We start from the raw sequence: 22,591 nt of genomic DNA on the forward strand, positions 1-22,591 counted from the left end.
GAATACATGCTTTTCGCGCAGTTATAAGAGAAAAAGTTTTGACGCGTATCAGAGGGACACATGTAAATCCGATGTGTTCAGATTTAGCTCGTTTCGGTCTAAAACAGCTTGTTTCGTTGTATTAAGCACGAATACATGCTTTTCGCGCAGTTATAAGAGAAAAAGTTTTGACGCGTATCAGAGGAACACTTGTAAAACCGATGTGTTGTGATTTAGCTCGTTTCGGTCTAAAACAGCTTGTTTCGCTGTATTAAGCAAGAATACATGCTTTTCGCGCCGTTATTAGAGAAAAAGTTTTGACGCGTGTCACAGGGACACGTGTAAAACCGACGTGTTCAGATTTAGCTCGTTCCGGTCTAAAACAGCTTGATTCGTTGTATTTAGCACGAATACATGCTTTTCGCGCAGTTATAAGAGAAAAAGTTTTGACGAGTATCACGTGGATACTTGTAAAACCGATGTGTTCAGATACAGCTCGTTTTGGTATAAAACAGCTTGTTTCGTTGTTTTAAACACGAATACATGCTTTTCGCGCAGTTATAGAAGAAAAAGTTTTGACGCGTATTAGAGGGACACTTTTAAAACTGATGTGTTCAGATTTAGCTCATCTCGGTCTAAAACAGCTTGTTTCGTTGTATTAAGCACGAATACATGCTTTTCGCGCAGTTATAAGAGAAAAAGTTTTGACGCGTGTCACAGGGACACTCGTAAAACCGATGTGTTCAGATTTACATCGTTTCGGTCTTAAACAGCTTGTTTCGTTGGACTAAGCACGAATACATGCTTTTCGCGCAGTTATAAGAGAAAAAGTTTTGACGCGTGTCACAGGGACACTCGTAAAACCGATGTGTTCAGATTTACATCGTTTCGGTCTTAAACAGCTTGTTTCGTTGGACTAAGCACGAATACATGCTTTTCGCGCAGTTATAAGAGAAAAAAGTTTTGACGCGTATCAGAGGAACACTTGTAAAACCGATGTGTTCAGATTTAGCTCGTTTCGGTCTAAAACAGCTTGTTTCGTCGTATTAAGCACGAATACATGCTTTTCGCGCAGTTATAAGAGAAAAAGTTTTGACGCGTATCAGAGGAACACTTGCAAAACCGATGTTTTGTGATTTAACTCGTTTCGGTCTCAAACAGCTTGTTTCGTTGTATTAAGCAAGAATACATGCTTTTCGCGCGGTTATAAGAGAAAACGTTTTGAAGCGTATCAGAGGAACACTTGTAAAACCGATGTGTTCAGATTTACCTCTTTTCGGACTAAAACAGCCTGTTTCGTTGTATTAAGCACGAATACATGCTTTTCGCGCAGTTATAAGAGAAAAAGTTTTGACGCGTATCACGTGGACACTTGGAAAACCGATGTGTTCAGATCTAGCTCATTTTGGTCTAAAACAGCTTGTTTCGTTGTATTAAGCACGAATACATGCTTTTCGGGCAGTTATAAGAGAAAAAGTTTTGACGCGTATCAGAGGAACACTTGTAAAACCGATGTGTTGTGATTTAGCTCGTTTCGGTCTAAAACAGCTTGTTTCGCTGTATTAACCAAGAATACATGCTTTTCGCGCAGTTATAAGAGAAAAGGTTTTGACGCGTGTCACAGGAACACTTGTAAAACCGATGTGTTCAGATTTAGCCCGTTTCGGTCTAAAACAGCTTGTTTCGTTGTATTAAGCAGGAATACATGCTTTTCGCGCAGTTATAAGAGAAAAAGTTTTAAATGCATGTCACAGGAACACTTGTAAAACCGATGTGTTCAGATTTACCTCGTTTCGGTCTAAAACAGCTTGTTTCGTTGGACTAAGCACGAATACATGCTTTTCGCGCAGTTATAAGAGAAAAAGTTTTGACGCGTATCAGAGAAACACTTGTAAAACCGATGTGTTGTGATTTAGCTCGTTTCGGTCTAAAACAGCTTGTTTCGCTGTATTAAGCAGGAATATATGCTTTTCGCGCAGTTATAAGAGAAAACGTTTTACAGGCATGTCACAGGGACACTTGTAAAACCGATGTGTTCAGATTCAGCTCATCTCGGTCTAAAACAGCTTGTTTCGTTGTATTAGGCACGAATACATGCTTTTCGCGCAGTTATAAGAGAAAAAGTTTTGACGCGTATCAGAGGAACACTTGTAAAACCGATGTGTTGTGATTAACCTCTTTTCCGTCTAAAACAGCTTGTTTCGCTGTATTAAGCAAGAATACATGCTTTTCGCGCAGTTATAAGATAAAAAGTTTTGACGCGTGTCACAGGGACACTTGTAAAACCGATATGTTCAGATTTAGCTCGTTTCGGTCTAAAACAGCTTGTTTCGTTGTATTGAGCAAGAATACATGCTTTTCGCGCAGTTATAAGAGAAAAAGTTTTGACGCGTATCACATGGACACTTTTAAAACCGATGTGTTCAGATTTAGCTCGTTTCGGTCTAAAACAGCTTGTTTCGTTGTATTAAGCACGAATACATGCTTTTCGCGCAGTTATAAGAGAAAAAGTTTTGACGCGTATCAGAGGAACACTTGTAAAACCGATGTGTTGTGATTTAGCTCGTTTCGGTCTAAAACAGCTTGTTTCGCTGTATTAAGCAAGAATACATACTTTTCGCGCAGTTATTAAAGAAAAAGTTTTGACGAGTATCACGTGGAACACTTGTAATACCGATGTGTTGTGATTTGGCTCGTTTCGGTCTAAAACAGCTTGTTTCGTTGTATTAAGCAAGAATACATGCTTTTCGCGCAGTTATAAGAGAAAACGTTTTGACGCGTATCAGAGGAACACTTGTAAAACCGATGTGTTCAGATTTACAGAAAACGTTTTGACGCGTATCAGAGGAACACTTGTAAAACCGATGTGTTCAGATTTACCTCTTTTCGGACTAAAACAGCTTGTTTCGTTGTATTAAGCACGAATACATGCTTTTCGCGCAGTTATAAGAGAAAAAGTTTTAAAGGCGTGTGACAGGGACACTTGTAAAACCGATGTGTTCAGATTTACCTCGTTTCGGTCTAAAACAGCTTGTTTCGTTGAACTAAGCACGAATACATGCTTTTCGCGCAGTTATAAGAGAAAAACGTTTTGACGCGTATCAGAGGAACACTTGTAAAACCGATGTGTTGTGATTTAGCTCGTTTCGGTCTAAAACAGCTTGTTTCGCTGTATTAAGCAAGAATACGTGCTTTTCGCGCAGTTATAAAAGAAAAAGTTTTGACGCGTGTCACAGGGACACGTGTAAAACCGACGTGTTCAGATTTAGCTCGTTTCGGTCTAAAACAGCTTGATTCGTTGTATTAAGCACGAATACATGCTTTTCGCGCAGTTATAAGAGAAAAAGTTTTGACGAGTATCACGTGGATACTTGTAAAACCGATGTGTTCAGATTTACATCGTTTCGGTCTTAAACAGCTTGTTTCGTTGGACTAAGCACGAATACATGCTTTTCGCGCAGTTATAAGAGAAAAAGTTTTGACGCGTGTCACAGGGACACTTGTAAAACCGATGTGTTCAGATACAGCTCGTTTTGGTATAAAACAGCTTGTTTAGTTGTTTTAAGCACGAATACATGCTTTTCGCGCAGTTAGAGAAGAAAAAGTTTTGACGCGTATTAGAGGGACATTTGTAAAACTGATGTTTTCAGATTTAGCTCATCTCGGTCTAAAACAGCTTGTTTCGTTGTATTAAGCACGAATACATGCTTTTCGCGCAGTTATAAGAGAAAAAGATTTTACGCGTATCAGAGGAACACTTGTAAAACCGTGTGTTGTGATTTAGCTCTTTTCGGTCTAAAACAGCTTGTTTCGTATTATTAAGCAAGAATACGTGCTTTTCGCGCAGTAATAAGAGAAAAAGTTTTGACGCGTGTCACAGGGACACTTGTAAAACCGATGTGTTCAGATTTAGCTCGTTTCGGTCTAAAACAGCTTGTTTCGTTGTATTAAGCACGCATACATGCTTTTCGCGCAGGTATAAGAGAAAAAGTTTTAAAGGCATGTCACAGGGACACTTGTAAAACCGATGTGTTCAGATTTACCTCGTTTCGGTCTAAAACAGCTTGTTTCGTTGGACTAAGCACGAATACATGCTTTTCGCGCAGATATAAGAGAAAAAGTTTTGACGCGTATCAGAGGAACACTTGTAAAACCGATGTGTTGTGATTTAGCTCGTTTCGGTCTAAAACAGCTTGTTTCGCTGTGTTAAGCAGGAATACATGCTTTTCGCGCAGTTATAAGAGAAAAAGTTTTGACGCGTATCACATGGACACTTTTAAAACCGATGTGTTCAGATTTAGCTCGTTTCGGTCTAAAACAGCTTGTTTCGTTGTATTAAGCACGAATACATGCTTTTCGCGCAGTTATAAGAGAAAAAGTTTTGACGCGTATCAGAGGAACACTTGTAAAACCGATGTGTTGTGATTTAGCTCGTTTCGGTCTAAAACAGCTTGTTTCGCTGTATTAAGCAAAAATACATGCTTCTCGCGTAGTTATTAGAGAAAAAGTTTTGACGAGTATCACGTGGAACACTTGTAATACCGATGTGTTGTGATTTGGCTCGTTTCGGTCTAAAACAGCTTGTTTCGTTGTATTAAGCAAGAATACATGCTTTTCGCGCGGTTATAAGAGAAAACGTTTTGAAGCGTATCAGAGGAACACTTGTAAAACCGATGTGTTCAGATTTACCTCTTTTCGGACTAAAACAGCTTGTTTCGTTGTATTAAGCACGAATACATGCTTTTCGCGCAGTTATAAGAGAAAAAGTTTTGACGCGTATCACGTGGACACTTGGAAAACCGATGTGTTCAGATCTAGCTCATTTTGGTCTAAAACAGCTTGTTTCGTTGTATTAAGCACGAATACATGCTTTTCGCGCAGTTATAAGAAAAAAAGTTTTGACGCGTATCAGAGGAACACTTGTAAAACCGATGTGTTGTGATTTAGCTCATTTCGGTCTAAAACAGCTTGTTTCGCTGTATTAACCAAGAATACATGCTTTTCGCGCAGTTATAAGAGAAAAAGTTTTGACGCCTGTCACAGGGACACTTGCAAAACCGATGTGTTCAGATTTACCTCGTTTCGGTCTAAAACAGCTTGTTTCGTTGAACTAAGCACGAATACATGCTTTTCGCGCAGTTATAAGAGAAAAACGTTTTGACGCGTATCAGAGGAACACTTGTAAAACCGATGTGTTGTGATTTAGCTCGTTTCGGTCTAAAACAGCTTGTTTCGCTGTATTAAGCAAGAATACGTGCTTTTCGCGCAGTTATAAGAGAAAAAGTTTTGACGCGTGTCACAGGGACACGTGTAAAACCGACGTGTTCAGATTTAGCTCGTTCCGGTCTAAAACAGCTTGATTCGTTGTATTTAGCACGAAAACATGCTTTTCGCGCAGTTATAAGAGAAAAAGTTTTGACGAGTATCACGTGGATACTTGTAAAACCGATGTGTTCAGATACAGCTCGTTTTGGTATAAAACAGCTTGTTTCGTTGTTTTAAACACGAATACATGCTTTTCGCGCAGTTATAGAAGAAAAAGTTTTGACCGCGTATTAGAGGGACACTTTTAAAACTGATGTGTTTCAGATTTAGCTCATCTCGGTCTAAAACAGCTTGTTTCGTTGTATTAAGCACGAATACATGCTTTTCGCGCAGTTATAAGAGAAAAAGTATTGACGCGTGTCACAGGGACACTCGTAAAACCGATGTGTTTCAGATTTACATCGTTTCGGTCTTAAACAGCTTGTTTCGTTGGACTAAGCACGAATACATGCTTTTCGCGCAGTTATAAGAGAAAAAGTTTTGACGCGTGTCACAGGACACTCGTAAAACCGATGTGTTCAGATTTACATCGTTTCGGTCTTTAAACAGCTTGTTTCGTTGGACTAAGCACGAATACATGCTTTTCGCGCAGTTATAAGAGAAAAAAGTTTTGACGCGTATCAGAGGAACACTTGTAAAACCGGTGTGTTGTGATTTAGCTCGTTTCGGTCTAAAACAGCTTGTTTCGCTGTATTAAGCAAGAATACATGCTTTTCACGCAGTTATAAAAGAAAAAGTTTTGACGCGTGTCACAGGACACTTGTAAAACCGATGTGTTCAGATTTAGCTCGTTTCGGTCTAAAACAGCTTGTTTCGTCGTATTAAAGCACGAATACATGCTTTTCGCGCAGTTATAAGAGAAAAAGTTTTGACGCGTATCAGAGAACACTTGTAAAACCGATGTTTTGTGATTTAACTCGTTTCGGTCTAAAACAGTTTGTTTCGTTGTATTAAGCAAGAATACATGCTTTTCGCGCGGTTATAAGAGAAAACGTTTTGAAGCGTATCAGAGGAACACTTGTAAAACCGATGTGTTCAGATTTACCTCTTTTCGGACTAAACAGCTTGTTCGTTGTATTAAGCACGAATACATGCTTTTCGCGCAGTTATAAGAGAAAAGTTTTGACGCGTATCACGTGGACACTTGGAAAACCGATGTGTTCAGATCTAGCTCATTTTGGTCTAAAACAGCTTGTTTCGTTGTATTAAGCACGAATACATGCTTTTCGCGCAGTTATAAGAGAAAAAGTTTTTGACGCGTATCAGAGGAACACTTGTAAAACCGATGTGTTGTGATTTAACTCTTTTCCGTCTAAAACAGCTTGTTTCGCTGTATTAAGCAAGAATACATGCTTTTCGCGCAGTTATAAGATAAAAAGTTTTGACGCGTGTCACAGGGACACTTGTAAAACCGATATGTTCAGATTTAGCTCGTTTCGGTCTAAAACAGCTTGTTTCGTTGTATTGAGCAAGAATACATGCTTTTCGCGCAGTTATAAGAGAAAAAGTTTTGACGCGTATCACATGGACACTTTTAAAACCGATGTGTTCAGATTTAGCTCGTTTCGGTCTAAAACAGCTTGTTTCGTTGTATTAAGCACGAATACATGCTTTTCGCGCAGTTATAAGAGAAAAAGTTTTGACGCGTATCAGAGGAACACTTGTAAAACCGATGTGTTGTGATTTAGCTCGTTTCGGTCTAAAACAGCTTGTTTCGCTGTATTAAACAAGAATACATGCTTTTCGCGCAGTTATTAGAGAAAAAGTTTTGACGAGTATCACGTGGAACACTTGTAATACCGATGTGTTGTGATTTGGCTCGTTTCGGTCTAAAACAGCTTGTTTCGTTGTATTAAGCAAGAATACATGCTTTTCGCGCAGTTATAAGAGAAAACGTTTTGACGCGTATCAGAGGAACACTTGTAAAACCGATGTGTTCATATTTACAGAAAACGTTTTGACGCGTATCAGAGGAACACTTGTAAAACCGATGTGTTCAGATTTACCTCTTTTCGGACTAAAACAGCTTGTTTCGTTGTATTAAGCACGAATACATGCTTTTAGCGCAGTTATAAGAGAAAAAGTTTTAAAGGCGTGTCACAGGGACACTTGTAAAACCGATGTGTTCAGATTTACCTCGTTTCGGTCTAAAACAGCTTGTTTCGTTGAACTAAGCACGAATACATGCTTTTCGCGCAGTTATAAGAGAAAAACGTTTTGACGCGTATCAGAGGAACACTTGTAAAACCGATGTGTTGTGATTTAGCTCGTTTCGGTCTAAAACAGCTTGTTTCGCTGTATTAAGCAAGAATACGTGCTTTTCGCGCAGTTATAAGAGAAAAAGTTTTGACGCGTGTCACAGGGACACGTGTAAAACCGACGTGTTCAGATTTAGCTCGTTTCGGTCTAAAACAGCTTGATTCGTTGTATTAAGCACGAATACATGCTTTTCGCGCAGTTATAAGAGAAAAAGTTTTGACGAGTATCACGTGGATACTTGTAAAACCGATGTGTTCAGATTTACATCGTTTCGGTCTTAAACAGCTTGTTTCGTTGGACTAAGCACGAATACATGCTTTTCGCGCAGTTATAAGAGAAAAAGTTTTGACGCGTGTCACAGGGACACTTGTAAAACCGATGTGTTCAGATACAGCTCGTTTTGGTATAAAACAGCTTGTTTCGTTGTATTAAGCACGAATACATGCTTTTCGCGCAGTTATAAGAGAAAAAGATTTTACGCGTATCAGAGGAACACTTGTAAAACCGTGTGTTGTGATTTAGCTCTTTTCGGTCTAAAACAGCTTGTTTCGTATTATTAAGCAAGAATACGTGCTTTTCGCGCAGTAATAAGAGAAAAAGTTTTGACGCGTGTCACAGGGACACTTGTAAAACCGATGTGTTCAGATTTAGCTCGTTTCGGTCTAAAACAGCTTGTTTCGTTGTATTAAGCACGCATACATGCTTTTCGCGCAGGTATAAGAGAAAAAGTTTTAAAGGCATGTCACAGGGACACTTGTAAAACCGATGTGTTCAGATTTACCTCGTTTCGGTCTAAAACAGCTTGTTTCGTTGGACTAAGCACGAATACATGCTTTTCGCGCAGTTATAAGAGAAAAAAGTTTTGACGCGTATCAGAGGAACACTTGTAAAACCGATGTGTTGTGATTTAGCTCTTTTCGGTCTAAAACAGCTTGTTTCGTATTAATAAGCAAGAATACATGCTTTTCGCGCAGTTATAAGAGAAAAAGTTTTGACGCCTGTCACAGGGACACTTGTAAAACCGATGTGTTCAGATTTAGCTCGTTTCGGTCTAAAACAGCTTGTTTCGCTGTATTAAGCAGGAATACATGCTTTTCGCGCAGTTATAAGAGAAAAAGCTTTAAATACATGTCACAGGGACACTTGTAAAACCGATGTGTTCAGATTTACCTCGTTTCGATCTAAAACAGCTTGTTTCGTTGGACTAAGCACAAATACATGCTTTTCGCGCAGTTATAAGAGAAAAAGTTTTGACGCGTATCAGAGGAACACTTGTAAAACCGATGTGTTGTGATTTAGCTCGTTTCGGTCTAAAACAGCTTGTTTCGCTGTGTTAAGCAGGAATACATGCTTTTCGCGCAGTTATAAGAGAAAAAGTTTTGACGCGTATCACATGGACACTTTTAAAACCGATGTGTTCAGATTTAGCTCGTTTCGGTCTAAAACAGCTTGTTTCGTTGTATTAAGCACGAATACATGCTTTTCGCGCAGTTATAAGAGAAAAAGTTTTGACGCGTATCAGAGGAACACTTGTAAAACCGATGTGTTGTGATTTAGCTCGTTTCGGTCTAAAACAGCTTGTTTCGCTGTATTAAGCAAGAATACATGCTTTTCGCGTAGTTATTAGAGAAAAAGTTTTGACGAGTATCACGTGGAACACTTGTAATACCGATGTGTTGTGATTTGGCTCGTTTCGGTCTAAAACAGCTTGTTTCGTTGTATTAAGCAAGAATACATGCTTTTCGCGCGGTTATAAGAGAAAACGTTTTGAAGCGTATCAGAGGAACACTTGTAAAACCGATGTGTTCAGATTTACCTCTTTTCAGACTAAAACAGCTTGTTTCGTTGTATTAAGCACGAATACATGCTTTTCGCGCAGTTATAAGAGAAAAAGTTTTGACGCCTGTCACAGGGACACTTGCAAAACCGATGTGTTCAGATTTACCTTGTTTCGGTCTAAAACAGCTTGTTTCGTTGAACTAAGCACGAATACATGCTTTTCGCGCAGTTATAAGAGAAAAACGTTTTGACGCGTATCAGAGGAACACTTGTAAAACCGATGTGTTGTGATTTAGCTCGTTTCGGTCTAAAACAGCTTGTTTCGCTGTATTAAGCAAGAATACGTGCTTTTCGCGCAGTTATAAGAGAAAAAGTTTTGACGCGTGTCACAGGGACACGTGTAAAACCGACGTGTTCAGATTTAGCTCGTTTCGGTCTAAAACAGCTTGATTCGTTGTATTTAGCACGAATACATGCTTTTCGCGCAGTTATAAGAGAAAAAGTTTTGACGAGTATCACGTGGATACTTGTAAAACCGATGTGTTCAGATACAGCTCGTTTTGGTATAAAACAGCTTGTTTCGTTGTTTTAAACACGAATACATGCTTTTCGCGCAGTTATAGAAGAAAAAGTTTTGACGCGTATTAGAGGGACACTTTTAAAACTGATGTGTTCAGATTTAGCTCATCTCGGTCTAAAACAGCTTGTTTCGTTGTATTAAGCACGAATACATGCTTTTCGCGCAGTTATAAGAGAAAAAGTTTTGACGCGTGTCACAGGGACACTCGTAAAACCGATGTGTTCAGATTTACATCGTTTCGGTCTTAAACAGCTTGTTTCGTTGGACTAAGCACGAATACATGCTTTTCGCGCAGTTATAAGAGAAAAAAGTTTTGACGCGTATCAGAGGAACACTTGTAAAACCGGTGTGTTGTGATTTAGCTCGTTTCGGTCTAAAACAGCTTGTTTCGCTGTATTAAGCAAGAATACATGCTTTTCGCGCAGTTATAAGAGAAAAAGTTTTGACGCGTGTCACAGGGACACTTGTAAAACCGATGTGTTCAGATTTAGCTCGTTTCGGTCTAAAACAGCTTGTTTCGTTGTATTAAGCAAGAATACATGCTTTTCGCTCAGTTATAAGAGAAAAAGTTTTGACGCGTATCAGAGGAACACTTGTAAAACCGATGTGTTGTGATTTAGCTCGTTTCGGTCTAAAACAGCTTGTTTCGCTGTATTAAGCAAGAATACATGCTTTTCGCGCAGTTATAAGATAAAAAGTTTTGACGCGTGTCACAGGGACACTTGTAAAACCGATATGTTCAGATTTAGCTCGTTTCGGTCTAAAACAGCTTGTTTCGTTGTATTAAGCCCGAATACATGCTTTTCGCGCAGGTATAAGAGAAAAAGTTTTAAAGGCATGTCATAGGGACACGTAAAACCGATGTGTTAAGATTTACCTCGTTTCGGTCTAAAACAGCTTGTTTCGTTGTATTAAGCACGAATACTTGCTTTTCGCGCAGTTATAAGAGAAAAAGTTTTAAAGGCGTGTCACAGGGACACTTGTAAAACCGATGTGTTCAGATTTACCTCGTTTCGGTCTAAAACAGCTTGTTTCGTTGAACTAAGCACGAATACATGCTTTTCGCGCAGTTATAAGAGAAAAACGTTTTGACGCGTATCAGAGGAACACTTGTAAAACCGATGTGTTGTGATTTAGCTCGTTTCGGTCTAAAACAGCTTGCTTCGCTGTATTAAGCAAGAATATATGCTTTTCGCGCAGTTATTAGAGAAAAAGTTTTGACGAGTATCACGTGGAACACTTGTAAAACCGATGTGTTGTGATTTAGCTCCTTTCGGACTAAAACAGCTTGTTTCGTTGTATTAAGCACGAATACTTGCTTTTCGCGCAGTTATAAGAGAAAAAGTTTTAAAGGCGTGTCACAGGGACACTTGTAAAACCGATGTGTTCCGATTTACCTCGTTTCGGTCTAAAACAGCTTGTTTCGTTGAACTAAGCACGAATACATGCTTTTCGCGCAGTTATAGAAGAAAAAGTTTTGACGCGTATCAGAGGAACACTTGTAAAACCGGTGTGTTGTGATTTAGCTCGTTTCGGTCTAAAACAGCTTGTTTCGCTGTATTAAGCAAGAATACATGCTTTTCGCGCAGTTATAAAAGAAAAAGTTTTGACGCGTGTCACAGGGACACTTGTAAAACCGATGTGTTCAGATTTAGCTCGTTTCGGTCTAAAACAGCTTGTTTCGTCGTATTAAGCACGAATACATGCTTTTCGCGCAGTTATAAGAGAAAAAGTTTTGACGCGTATCAGAGGAACACTTGTAAAACCGATGTTTTGTGATTTAACTCGTTTCGGTCTAAAACAACTTGTTTCGCTGTATTAAGCAAGAATACATGCTTTTCGCGCAGTTATAAGAGAAAAAGTTTTGACGCGTGTCACAGGGACACTTGTAAAACCGATGTGTTCAGATTTAGCTCGTTTCGGTCTAAAACAACTTGTTTCGCTGTATTTAGCAAGAATACGTGCTTTTCGCGCAGTTATAAGAGAAAAAGTTTTGACGCGTGTCACAGGGACACGTGTAAAACCAATGTGTTCAGATTCAGCTCGATTCGGTCTAAAACAGCTTGATTCGTTGTATTAAGCACTAATACATGCTTTTCGCGCAGTTATAAGAGAAAAAGTTTTGACGCGTGTCACAGAGACCCTTTGTAAAACCGATGTGTTCAGATTTAGCTCGTTTCGGTCTAAAACAGCTTGTTTCGTCGTATTAAGCACGAATACATGCTTTTCGCGCAGTTATAAGAGAAAAAGTTTTGACGCGTGTCACAGGGACACTTGTAAAACCGATGTGTTCAGATCTAGCTCGTTTTGGTGTAAAACAGCTTGTTTCGTTGTATTAAGCACGAATACATGCTTTTCGCGCAGTTATAAGAGAAAAAGTTTAGACGCGTATCAGAGGAACACTTTTAAAACCGATGTGTTGTGATTTAACTCGTTTCGGTCTAAAACAGCTTGTTTCGTTGTATAAAGCAAGAATACATGCTTTTCGCGCAGTTATAAGAGAAAAAGTTTTGACGCGTATCAGAGGAACACTTGTAAAACCGATGTGTTGTGATTTAGCTCGTTTCGGTCTAAAACAGCTTGTTTCGCTGTATTAAGCAAGAATACATACTTTTCGCGCAGTTATAAGAGAAAAAGTTTAGACGCGTATCAGAGGAACACTTGTAAAACCGATGTGTTGTGATTTAGCTCCTTTCGGTCTAAAACAGCTTGTTTCGTTGTATTAAGCAAGAATACATGCTTTTCGCGCAGTTATAAGAGAAAAAGTTTTGACGCGTGTCACAGGGACACGTGTAAAACCGATGTGTTCAGATTCAGCTCGTTTCGGTCTAAAACAGCTTGATTCGTTGTATTAAGCACTAATACATGCTTTTCGCGCAGTTATAAGAGAAAAAGTTTTGACGAGTATCACGTGGATACTTGAAAAACCGATGTGTTCAGATTCAGCTCGTTTCGGTCTAAAACAGCTTGTTTCGTTGTATTAAGCACGAATACATGCTTTTCGCGCAGTTATGAGAGAAAAAGTTTTGACGCGTATCACATGGACACTTGGAAAACCGATGTGTTCAGATCTAGCTCGTTTTGGTCTAAAACAGCTTGTTTCGTTGTATTAAGCACGAATACATGCTTTTCGCGCAGTTATAAGAGAAAAAGTTTTGACGCGTATCAGAGGAACACTTGTAAAACCGATGTGTTGTGATTTAGCTCGTTTCGGTCTAAAACAGCTTGTTTCGCTGTATTAAGCAAGAATACGTGCTTTTCGCGCAGTTATAAGAGAAAAAGTTTTGATGCGTGTCACAGGGACACGTGTAAACCGATGTGTTCAGATTTAGCTCGTTTCGGTCTAGAACAGCTTGATTCGTTGTATTAAGCACGAATACATGCTTTTCGCGCAGTTATAAGAGAAAAAGTTTTGACGAGTATCACGTGGATACTTGTAAAACCGATGTGTTCAGATATAGCTCATCTCGGTCTAAAACAGCTTGTTTCGTTGTATTAAGCACGAATACATGCTTTTCGCGCAGTTATAAGAGAAAAAGTTTTGACGAATATCACGTGGATACTTGTAAAACCGATATGTTCAGATACAGCTCGTTTTGGTATAAAACAGCTTGTTTCGTTGTATTAAGCACGAATACATGCTTTTCGCGCAGTTATAAGAGAAAAAGTTCTGACGCGTGTCACAGGGACACTTGTAAAACCGATGTGTTCAGATTTAGCTCGTTTCGGTCTAAAAACAACTTGTTTGGTTGTATTAAGCACGAATACATGCTTTTCGCGCAGTTATAAGAGAAAAAGTTTTGACGCGTATCAGAGGAACACTTGTAAAACCGATGTGTTGTGATTTAGCTCGTTTCGGTCTAAAACAGCTTGTTTCGCTGTATTAAGCAAGAATACATGCTTTTCGCGCAGTTATAAGAGAAAAAGTATTGACGCGTATCAGAGGAACACTTGTAAAACCGATGTGTTCAGATTTACCTCGTTTCGGTCTAAAACAGCTTGTTTCGTTAGACTAAGCACGAATACAAGCTTTTCGCGCAGTTATCAGAGAATAAAGTTTTGACGCGTATCAGAGGAACACTTGTAAAACCGGTGTGTTGTGATTTAGCTAGTTTCGGTCTAAAACAGCTTGTTTCGCTGTATTAAGCAAGAATACATGCTTTTCGCGCAGTTATAAGAGAAAAAGTTTTGACGCGTGCCACAGGGACACTTGTAAAACCAATGTGTTCAGATTTAGCTCGTTTCGGTCTAAAACAGCTTGTTTCGTTGTATTAAGCAAGAATACATGCTTTTCGCGCAGTTATAAGAGAAAAAGTTTTGACGCGTATCAGAGAAACACTTGTAAAACCGATGTGTTGTGATTTAGCTCGTTTCGGTCTAAGACAGCTTGTTTCGCTGTATTAAGCAAGAATAAGTGCTTTTCGCGCAGTTATAAGAGAAAAAGTTTTGATGCGTGTCACAGGGACACGTGTAAAACCGATGTGTTCAGATTTAGCTCGTTTCGGTCTAAAACAGCTTGTTTCGTTGTATTAAGCACGAGAACATGCTTTTCGCGCAGTTATAAGAGAAAAAGTTTTAAAGGCCTGTCACAGGGGCACTTGTGAAACCGATGTGTTCAGATTTACCTCGTTTCGGTCTAAAACAGCTTGTTTCGTTGAACTAAGCTCGAATACATGCTTTTCGCGCAGTTATAAGAGAAAAAAGTTTTGACGCGTATCAGAGGAACACTTGTAAAACCGATGTGTTGTGATTTGGCTCGTTTCGGTCTAAAACAGCTTGTTTCGTTGTATTAAGCAAGAATACATGCTTTTCGCGCAGTTATAAGAGAAAAAGTTTTGACGCGTATCAGACGAACACTTGTAAAACCGATGTGTTCAGATTTACCTCTTTTCGGACTAAAACAGCTTGTTTCGTTGTATTAAGCACGAATACATGCTTTTCGCGCAGTTATAAGAGAAAAAGTTTTGACGCGTATCACATGGACACTTGGAAAACCGATGTGTTCAGATCTAGCTCGTTTTGGTCTAAAACAGCTTGTTTCGTTGTATTAAGCACGAATACATGCTTTTCGCGCAGTTATAAGAGAAAAAGTTTTGACGCGTATCAGAGGAACACTTGTAAAACCGATGTGTTGTGATTTAGCTCGTTTCGGTCTAAAACAGCTTGTTTCGCTGTATTAAGCAAGAATACGTGCTTTTCGTGCAGTTATAAGAGAAAAAGTTTTGATGCGTGTCACAGGGACACGTGTAAACCGATGTGTTCAGATTTAGCTCGTTTCGGTCTAAAACAGCTTGATTCGTTGTATTAAGCACGAATACATGCTTTTCGCGCAGTTATAAGAGAAAAAGTTTTGACGAATATCACGTGGATACTTGTAAAACCGATATGTTCAGATACAGCTCGTTTTGGTATAAACAGCTTGTTTCGTTGTATTAAGCACGAATACATGCTTTTCGCGCAGATATAAGAGAAAATGTTCTGACGCGTGTCACAGGGACACTTGTAAAACCGATGTGTTCAGATTTAGCTCGTTTCGGTCTAAAAACAACTTGTTTTGTTGTATTAAGCACGAATACATGCTTTTCGCGCAGTTATAAGAGAAAAAGATTAGACGCGTATCGGAGGAACACTTGTAAAACCGATGTGTTGTGATTTAGCTCGTTTCGGTCTAAAACAGATTGTTTCTTTGTATTAGCAAGAATACATGCTTTTCGCGCAGTTATAAGAGAAAAAGTTTTGACGCGTATCAGAGGAACACTTGTAAAACCGATGTGTTGTGATTTAGCTTGTTTCGGTCTAAAACAGCTTGTTTCGCTGTATTAAGCAAGAATACATGCTTTTCGCGCAGTTATAAGAGAAAAAGTATTGACGCTTATCAGAGGAACACTTGTAAAACCGATGTGTTCTGATTTAGCTCATCTCGGTCTAAAACAGCTAATTTCGTTGTATTAAGCACGAATACATGCTTTTCGCGCAGTTATAAGAGAAAAAGTTCTGACGCGTGTCACAGGGACACTTGTAAAACCGATGTGTTCAGATTTAGCTCGTTTCGGTCTAAAAACAACTTGTTTTGTTGTATTAAGCACGAATACATGCTTTTCGCGCAGTTATAAGAGAAAAAGTTTTGACGCGTATCAGAGGAACACTTGTAAAACCGATGTGTTGTGATTTAGCTCGTTTCGGTCTAAAACAGCTTGTTTCGCTGTATTAAGCAAGAATACATGCTTTTCGCGCAGTTATAAGAGAAAAAGTATTGACGCGTATCAGAGGAACACTTGTAAAACCGATGTGTTCAGATTTACCTCTTTTCGGACTAAAACAGCTTGTTTCGTTGTATTAAGCACGAATACATGCTTTTCGCGCAGTTATAAGAGAAAAAGTTTTGACGCGTATCACATGGACACTTGGAAAACCGATGTGTTCAGATCTAGCTCGTTTTGGTCTAAAACAGCTTGTTTCGTTGTATTAAGCACGAATACATGCTTTTCGCGCAGTTATAAGAGAAAAAGTTTTGACGCGTATCAGAGGAACACTTGTAAAACCGATGTGTTGTGATTTAGCTCGTTTCGGTCTAAAACAGCTTGTTTCGCTGTATTAAGCAAGAATACGTGCTTTTCGTGCAGTTATAAGAGAAAAAGTTTTGATGCGTATCACAGGGACACGTGTAAACCGATGTGTTCAGATTTAGCTCGTTTCGGTCTAAAACAGCTTGATTCGTTGTATTAAGCACGAATACATGCTTTTCGCGCAGTTATAAGAGAAAAAGTTTTGACGAATATCACGTGGATACTTGTAAAACCGATATGTTCAGATACAGCTCGTTTTGGTATAAAACAGCTTGTTTCGTTGTATTAAGCACGAATACATGCTTTTCGCGCAGTTATAAGAGAAAATGTTCTGACGCGTGTCACAGGCACACTTGTAAAACCGATGTGTTCAGATTTAGCTCGTTTCGGTCTAAAAACAACTTGTTTTGTTGTATTAAGCACGAATACATGCTTTTCGCGCAGTTATAAGAGAAAAAGATTAGACGCGTATCGGAGGAACACTTGTAAAACCGATGTGTTGTGATTTAGCTCGTTTCGGTCTAAAACAGCTTGTTTCTTTGTATTAGCAAGAATACATGCTTTTCGCGCAGTTATAAGAGAAAAAGTTTTGACGCGTATCAGAGGAACACTTGTAAAACCGATGTGTTGTGATTTAGCTCGTTTCGGTCTAAAACAGCTTGTTTCGCTGTATTAAGCAAGAATACATGCTTTTCGCGCAGTTATAAGAGAAAAAGTATTGACGCTTATCAGAGGAACACTTGTAAAACCGATGTGTGGTGATTTAGCTCTTTTCGGTCTAAAACAGCTTGTTTCGTATTATAAAGCAAGAATACGTGCTTTTCGCGCAGTAATAAGAGAAAAAGTTTTGACGCGTGTCACAGGGACACTCGTAAAACCGATGTGATCAGATTTACCTCGTTTCGGTCTAAAACAGCTTGTTGCGTTGGACTAAGCACGAATACAAGCTTTTCGCGCAGTTATCAGAGAAAAAAGTTTTGACGCGTATCAGAGGAACACTTGTAAAACCGGTGTGTTGTGATTTAGCTCGTTTCGGTCTAAAACAGCTTGTTTCGCTGTATTAAGCAAGAATACATGCTTTTCGCGCAGTTAAAAGAGAAAAAGTTTTGACGCGTGTCACAGGGACACTTGTAAAACCGATGTGTTCAGATTTAGCTCGTTTCGGTCTAAAACAGCTTGTTTCGTTGTATTAAGCAAGAATACATGCTTTTCGCTCAGTTATAAGAGAAAAAGTTTTGACGCGTATCAGAGGAACACTTGTAAAACCGATGTGTTGTGATTTAGCTCGTTTCGGTCTAAAACAGCTTGTTTCGCTGTATTAAGCAAGAATACATGCTTTTCGCGCAGTTATAAGAGAAAAAGTTTTGACGCGTGTCACAGGGACACTTGTAAAACCGATGTGTTCAGATTTAGCTCGTTTCGGTCTAAAACATCTTGTTTCGTTGTATTAAGCACGAATACATGCTTTTCGCGCAGGTATAAGAGAAAAAGGTTTAAAGGCATGTCACAGGGACACTTGTAAAACCGATGTGTTCAGATTTACCTCGTTTCGGTCTAAAACAGCTTGTTTCGTTGGACTAAGCACGAATACATGCTTTTCGCGCAGTTATAAGAGAAAAAAGTTTTGACGCGTATCAGAGGAACACGTGTAAAACCGATGTGTTGTGATTTAGCTCGTTTCGGTCTAAAACAGCTTGTTTCGCTGTATTAAGCAGGAATACATGCTTTTCGCGCAGTTATAAGAGAAAAAGATTTACAGGCATGTCACAGGGACACTTGTAAAACCGATGTGTACAGATTTAGCTCATCTCGGTCTAAAACAGCTTGTTTCGTTGTATTAAGCACAAATACATGCTTTTCGCGCAGTTATCAGAGAAAAAGTTTTGTCGCGTATCAGAGGAACACTTGTAAAACCGATGTGTTGTGATTTAGCTCTTTTCGGTCAATAACAGCTTGTTTCGTATTATTAAGCAAGAATACGTGCTTTTCGGGCAGTAATAAGAGAAAAAGTTTTGACGCGTGTCACAGGGACACTCGTAAAACCGATGTGTTCAGATTTACCTCGTTTCGGTCTAAAACAGCTTGTTTCGTTGGACTAAGCACGAATACATGCTTTTTGCGCAGTTATAAGAGAAAAAAGTTTTGACGCGTATCACATGAACACTTGTAAAACCGGTGTTCAGATCTAGCTCGTTTTGGTCTAAAACAGCTTGTTTCGTTGTATTAAGCACGAATACAATCTTTTCGCGCAGTTATAGGAGAAAAAGACTTGACGCGTATCACATGGACACTTTTAAAACCGATGTGTTCAGATTTAGCTCGTTTCGCTCTAAAACAGCTTGTTTCGTTGTATGAAGCACGAATACATGCTTTTCGCGCAGTTATAAGAGAAAAAGTTTTGACGCGTATCAGAGGAACACTTGTAAAACCGATGTGTTGTGATTTAACTCATTTCGGTCTAAAACAGCTTGTTTCGCTGTATTAAAGAAGAATACATGCTTTTCGCGCAGTTATAAGAGAAAAAGTTTTGACGTGTCACAGGGATGCTTGTAAAACCGATGTGTTCAGATTTAGCTCGTTTCGGTCTAAAACAGCTTGTTTCGTTGTATTAAGCAGGAATATATGCTTTTCGCGCAGTTATAAGAGAAAAAGATTAGACGCGTATCAGAGGAACACTTGTAAAACCGATGTGTTGTGATTTAGCTCGTTTCGGTCTAAAACAGCGTGTTTCGCTGTATTAAGCAAGAATACATGCTTTTCGCGCAGTAATAGGAGAAAAAGTTTTGACGCGTGTCACAGGGACACTCGTAAAACCGATGTGTTCAGATTTAGCTCGTTTCGGTCTAAAACAGCTTGTTTCGTCGTATTAAGCACGAATACATGCTTTTCGCGCAGTTATAAGAGAAAAAGTTTAGACGCGTATCAGAGGAACACTTTTAAAACCGATGTGTTGTGATTTAACTCGTTTCGGTCTAAAACAGCTTGTTTCGTTGTATAAAGCAAGAATACATGCTTTTCGCGCAGTTATAAGAGAAAAAGTTTTGACGCGTATCAGAGGAACACTTGTAAAACCGATGTGTTGTGATTTAGCTCGTTTCGGTCTAAAACAGCTTGTTTCGCTGTATTAAGCAAGAATACATACTTTTCGCGCAGTTATAAGAGAAAAAGTTTAGACGCGTATCAGAGGAACACTTGTAAAACCGATGTGTTGTGATTTAGCTCCTTTCGGTCTAAAACAGCTTGTTTCGTTGTATTAAGCAAGAATACATGCTTTTCGCGCAGTTATAAGAGAAAAAGTTTTGACGCGTGTCACAGGGACACGTGTAAAACCGATGTGTTCAGATTCAGCTCGTTTCGGTCTAAAACAGCTTGATTCGTTGTATTAAGCACTAATACATGCTTTTCGCGCAGTTATAAGAGAAAAAGTTTTGACGAGTATCACGTGGATACTTGAAAAACCGATGTGTTCAGATTCAGCTCGTTTCGGTCTAAAACAGCTTGTTTCGTTGTATTAAGCACGAATACATGCTTTTCGCGCAGTTATGAGAGAAAAAGTTTTGACGCGTATCACATGGACACTTGGAAAACCGATGTGTTCAGATCTAGCTCGTTTTGGTCTAAAACAGCTTGTTTCGTTGTATTAAGCACGAATACATGCTTTTCGCGCAGTTATAAGAGAAAAAGTTTTGACGCGTATCAGAGGAACACTTGTAAAACCGATGTGTTGTGATTTAGCTCGTTTCGGTCTAAAACAGCTTGTTTCGCTGTATTAAGCAAGAATACGTGCTTTTCGCGCAGTTATAAGAGAAAAAGTTTTGATGCGTGTCACAGGGACACGTGTAAACCGATGTGTTCAGATTTAGCTCGTTTCGGTCTAGAACAGCTTGATTCGTTGTATTAAGCACGAATACATGCTTTTCGCGCAGTTATAAGAGAAAAAGTTTTGACGAATATCACGTGGATACTTGTAAAACCGATATGTTCAGATACAGCTCGTTTTGGTATAAAACAGCTTGTTTCGTTGTATTAAGCACGAATACATGCTTTTCGCGCAGTTATAAGAGAAAAAGTTCTGACGCGTGTCACAGGGACACTTGTAAAACCGATGTGTTCAGATTTAGCTCGTTTCGGTCTAAAAACAACTTGTTTGGTTGTATTAAGCACGAATACATGCTTTTCGCGCAGTTATAAGAGAAAAAGTTTTGACGCGTATCAGAGGAACACTTGTAAAACCGATGTGTTGTGATTTAGCTCGTTTCGGTCTAAAACAGCTTGTTTCGCTGTATTAAGCAAGAATACATGCTTTTCGCGCAGTTATAAGAGAAAAAGTATTGACGCGTATCAGAGGAACACTTGTAAAACCGATGTGTTCAGATTTACCTCGTTTCGGTCTAAAACAGCTTGTTTCGTTAGACTAAGCACGAATACAAGCTTTTCGCGCAGTTATCAGAGAATAAAGTTTTGACGCGTATCAGAGGAACACTTGTAAAACCGGTGTGTTGTGATTTAGCTAGTTTCGGTCTAAAACAGCTTGTTTCGCTGTATTAAGCAAGAATACATGCTTTTCGCGCAGTTATAAGAGAAAAAGTTTTGACGCGTGCCACAGGGACACTTGTAAAACCAATGTGTTCAGATTTAGCTCGTTTCGGTCTAAAACAGCTTGTTTCGTTGTATTAAGCAAGAATACATGCTTTTCGCGCAGTTATAAGAGAAAAAGTTTTGACGCGTATCAGAGAAACACTTGTAAAACCGATGTGTTGTGATTTAGCTCGTTTCGGTCTAAGACAGCTTGTTTCGCTGTATTAAGCAAGAATAAGTGCTTTTCGCGCAGTTATAAGAGAAAAAGTTTTGATGCGTGTCACAGGGACACGTGTAAAACCGATGTGTTCAGATTTAGCTCGTTTCGGTCTAAAACAGCTTGTTTCGTTGTATTAAGCACGAGAACATGCTTTTCGCGCAGTTATAAGAGAAAAAGTTTTAAAGGCCTGTCACAGGGGCACTTGTGAAACCGATGTGTTCAGATTTACCTCGTTTCGGTCTAAAACAGCTTGTTTCGTTGAACTAAGCTCGAATACATGCTTTTCGCGCAGTTATAAGAGAAAAAAGTTTTGACGCGTATCAGAGGAACACTTGTAAAACCGATGTGTTGTGATTTGGCTCGTTTCGGTCTAAAACAGCTTGTTTCGTTGTATTAAGCAAGAATACATGCTTTTCGCGCAGTTATAAGAGAAAAAGTTTTGACGCGTATCAGACGAACCCTTGTAAAACCGATGTGTTCAGATTTACCTCTTTTCGGACTAAAACAGCTTGTTTCGTTGTATTAAGCACGAATACATGCTTTTCGCGCAGTTATAAGAGAAAAAGTTTTGACGCGTATCACATGGACACTTGGAAAACCGATGTGTTCAGATCTAGCTCGTTTTGGTCTAAAACAGCTTGTTTCGTTGTATTAAGCACGAATACATGCTTTTCGCGCAGTTATAAGAGAAAAAGTTTTGACGCGTATCAGAGGAACACTTGTAAAACCGATGTGTTGTGATTTAGCTCGTTTCGGTCTAAAACAGCTTGTTTCGCTGTATTAAGCAAGAATACGTGCTTTTCGTGCAGTTATAAGAGAAAAAGTTTTGATGCGTGTCACAGGGACACGTGTAAACCGATGTGTTCAGATTTAGCTCGTTTCGGTCTAAAACAGCTTGATTCGTTGTATTAAGCACGAATACATGCTTTTCGCGCAGTTATAAGAGAAAAAGTTTTGACGAATATCACGTGGATACTTGTAAAACCGATATGTTCAGATACAGCTCGTTTTGGTATAAACAGCTTGTTTCGTTGTATTAAGCACGAATACATGCTTTTCGCGCAGATATAAGAGAAAATGTTCTGACGCGTGTCACAGGGACACTTGTAAAACCGATGTGTTCAGATTTAGCTCGTTTCGGTCTAAAAACAACTTGTTTTGTTGTATTAAGCACGAATACATGCTTTTCGCGCAGTTATAAGAGAAAAAGATTAGACGCGTATCGGAGGAACACTTGTAAAACCGATGTGTTGTGATTTAGCTCGTTTCGGTCTAAAACAGCTTGTTTCTTTGTATTAGCAAGAA

This window comes from Amblyomma americanum, chromosome 8, assembly GCF_052857255.1.
Source record: "Amblyomma americanum isolate KBUSLIRL-KWMA chromosome 8, ASM5285725v1, whole genome shotgun sequence".
Taxonomy (NCBI): domain Eukaryota; kingdom Metazoa; phylum Arthropoda; class Arachnida; order Ixodida; family Ixodidae; genus Amblyomma; species Amblyomma americanum.